Source organism: Echinops telfairi, unplaced genomic scaffold (genome assembly GCF_000313985.2).
Source record: "Echinops telfairi isolate 266 unplaced genomic scaffold, ASM31398v2 ScPeMD7_3;HRSCAF=10, whole genome shotgun sequence".
Lineage (NCBI taxonomy): Eukaryota > Metazoa > Chordata > Mammalia > Afrosoricida > Tenrecidae > Echinops > Echinops telfairi.
This window is the reverse complement of record NW_022103899.1, coordinates 45,297,731-45,301,377: the sequence shown is the minus strand read 5'-3', so window position 1 is coordinate 45,301,377 and position 3,647 is coordinate 45,297,731.

Here is a 3,647-nt window from a genome sequence, read left to right as displayed (position 1 = left end):
TGGGGGCTCTTACATCTCTCTTTTTTAAAATCATTTTATTGGGGACTCATACAACTAATCACAATCCATACATACATCAATTGTGTAAAGCACATTTGTACATTCGTCGCCCTCATCATTTTCAAAACATTTGCTCTCCACTTAAGCCCCTGGCATCAGCTCCTCATTTCCCCACTTTCCTCCCCGCTCCCTGCTCCCTCATGAACCCTTGATAATTTATAAATTATTATTTGGTCATATCTTACACTATCCGACGTCTCCCTTCACCCACTTTTCTATTGTCCGTCCCCCAGGGAGGGAGGAGGTTATATGTAGATCCCTGTAATCAGTTCCCCCTTTTCACCCCACCCTCCATCCATGTGTTAAACTTTTTAAAATAAATTTTGATATTGTTAATCACGGAAGCATCTTTAGACGTATGCAGCATATTGTCACGTCAGTTATGTTCATAAAGAATACTGAATATGCATACGGTTTTAAGGACCCTTGTAACGAGCGCTTTGTGCTAAGAGTTGATCTGAATCGCATTTGATCCTACAGCCCTGGGTTGGGTGTGTTTGTTTGAGATGAATTTGTCTGTCACGAGAGCCTCATAGACCATGTCAGTTTCACTTTGCCTCTTTTTCTTTGTTTCAGACACTCAGACCAATATTCAGGTTTGAGGGGTAAGGAGTCTGGAAGGAGTCTTTTGTTTTGGTTTTAAAGAAGCATGCTGTATACATTGACGCAGCCCATCTTGAGAAATGAAACCAACAACAATCTTTTACCCTCCATATAAATGGTTCTCTTTCTCCATCCTCCCATCCTTCCTGAACATCCTATCCCTCCACTCTCCCTGCTCCCACCTTCATCCCTGGCCTCCTCGTAGTCATCAAAGTCTTGCCTTTTTGGTGTTTAAACCACGTTTCTTTGTCTTTGTGTTTTCTTACAATAACAAGGTGATTAAATATTTACCTCTACAGGATAGCACCAATGAAACACACAATATTCCTCTGGTTCTTTGAGGCTTCCTCAACCCCCACTATCATAATCCCGGTCCTGCCTCTTACTACAGACTAGACCGGAGCAGGTACACTGGTATAAATAAGAGCTCATGACACACAGACTGCAGGTCAGATAAACCCCTCAGGAACAGAAATGGGAATAGCAATACCAGGAGGGTAGAGGAAAGGTGGAGGGAGGAGGAGAGGAAGGGGGCTAACCCCCACTTCCCCGGGACGAACAACAGAAACATGGTGTGAAGGGAGACAGGGGTTAGTGTAAGATATAAAAATAATAATTTATAATTTATCAAGGGGTCCTGAGGGGGGAAGGTGGGGACAAAAGAGGAGCTGATGCCAAAGGCTCAAATGGAAAGTAAATGTTTAGGAAATGATGATGGTACCCTGTTTCCTTGAAAATAAGACAGTGTCTTATATTAATTTTTGTTCCCAAAGATGCACTAGGTCTTATTTTCAGGGGATGTCTTATTTTTCCATGAAGAAGAATACGGTACACATTTTTTCTTTTATTAAAAGAGACCTCGCACTTCCTGTCTGCTCCAGCTGCGCTGCGACCAATAGTGAGCTGTGCGGCGGCACCCACCGCTATGGTCCAGAGTCCAAGAGTTATGGTAGCTTCGGGCAGCCTTATTTTCGGGGAGGTCTTATTTTCAGGGGGATATATTATATTTCAGCGAGAGGCAAAACTGTAAGTAGGCCTTATTTTCGGGGGATTCTTACTTTCAGGGAAACAGTAATATATGTACAAATATGCTTGATACAATTGATGGATGGAATGTTATAAGAACTCTAAAAGCCCCCAATAAAATGATTTTAAATAAACATTTACCTCTGTAAAATTGACTAAGTTCGCTAAGCATAATGTTCTCTAGTTTTGTCCATGTCTTGTGGCGTTCAAGGGAGTTGCATTGTTTTTTATTGATGCATAACTTTTCATTTTATGACTACCAGAGTTTGTTTATCCATTCTTCTATCATCAGGGTTTGGGGTTGTTTCCATACAGCAGTGGGTTTTTATAACAATTCAGCTTTCCTGAACCCTAAGGTTCACAGGCTGAACACCAACAAACCATTACTGGTGGGTTTTTAAAAAATCATTTTATTAGGGGCTCATACGACTCTTATCACAATCCATTACTGTTTTTACAGAGAAAAACTGAATGACATACTCATTTTAGCTCCAGCTCTTGCCTGAAGGTCTGGTTTCCCTAATTCCTCATAGGAGTCTTTATAAAATTTAGTAAAATTTAATAATATGAGATGCTCAGTTTGGGGCCAAACTATTATCATGGTGTAAAAGTAACCCAGGTCTTTACACACAGATGAAAAATGCAGACAAACAGAACAAAAGTTAGGTGCCATACAGTTGATTTCAACTCACAGTGGCCCCTTGAGGCAGAGCCGAATTGTCCCCCACCCTACAGGAGCCTAGGCTGATCTGGGGCCGCAAGCAAATCACCTGGTCTTTTTTTTCCCCCTCTCAATGGCTGGAGAGGTTTTGGACTATCTAAAATCCCACTTGCACACAATTTCAGTTAGCATTTCGTACCTATTAAAGAGTCTTAAAATGCAAATCACGTACGAGTATAAATTTGGTTACAAAAAAAGAAAAAAAGAGGGATCTTGCCTTGTGCTATTTTGCATGGCGCACTCTAATATAGAGCAAACATGTCCCAGTCACTAAATATGCTCAAAACGCCTCATTTTAAGGGTGCTGCGAGGAATTCCACTGAGCGGTGCGTTACGTAACTCCATTCCTGTGTTTTGGAGCCCTGGTGGCCTAGTGGTTATGTGTCGGACTGCTAGACAAGGTGAGTCGTTCAAAGCCACCAGCTGGTCTACTGGAGAAAGAACAGGCTCTCTACTCCCGTAAAGAGGTATCCTCTTCAAAAACCCACAGGGACTGTTTACTATGCCTTCCAGGGTCTTGGGGGTCAGAATAACTCCGTGACAACGGTGAGCAGGGTTTGGGTTTGGGTGCGGACTTTTACATCGATGGCCAACAGATGGCGCCTCCGACCCTGTGGGTGAAGGTGACTGGGCGGCTAGGTCACGGACAGAGCCGACAAATCCACAGACGAAGGAGGGCCGGCGTGGACATGGCGTGGGAGAGCGAAGGGCCTGTGGAGTTGGGAAGGACACGGGGCGGAGAGCGAGGAAGACCCAGAGCAAGCGGCGCGCAGCGGGAGGAGCGCAGGGCGCACCTGGCAGGAGCGACCCGGCCGAAAGCCATTACGCCGCCTCTCCGCGCCAGCAGGGGGCGCGCTGTCCCCAGCGGTTCGCGGTGGGCGGCTTCCAGCTGCGGGCCAGATGTGGGCAGCTGGACCGCCAGAGGGGCGAAGCTCGAGCCGAGCGCCTGCGGGCCCACGGGCGGGAGGAGAGAGAAGAAGGGATGCAGGAGGGCGAGAGCGGTGGCAGAACCCCCTCCCACCCACACCCACCCCCGCAAGGCCTTTCCTTGTGGGGCAGGAGGGCGAGGGCTGCCCGCCTAGCGGGAGGACAGCTTTGCGATGCCCACCAAGTGTGGCGCGGGCTGACCGCAGCCCTAGGGCTGGCTCAGCAACCCACTGTCTTGTCAGTGAGGCGTGACGCGGGCCCAGTAGGGACCTCCAGGGCCAGCTGCAGCAGGCCAGCCATCTGTGGGGGG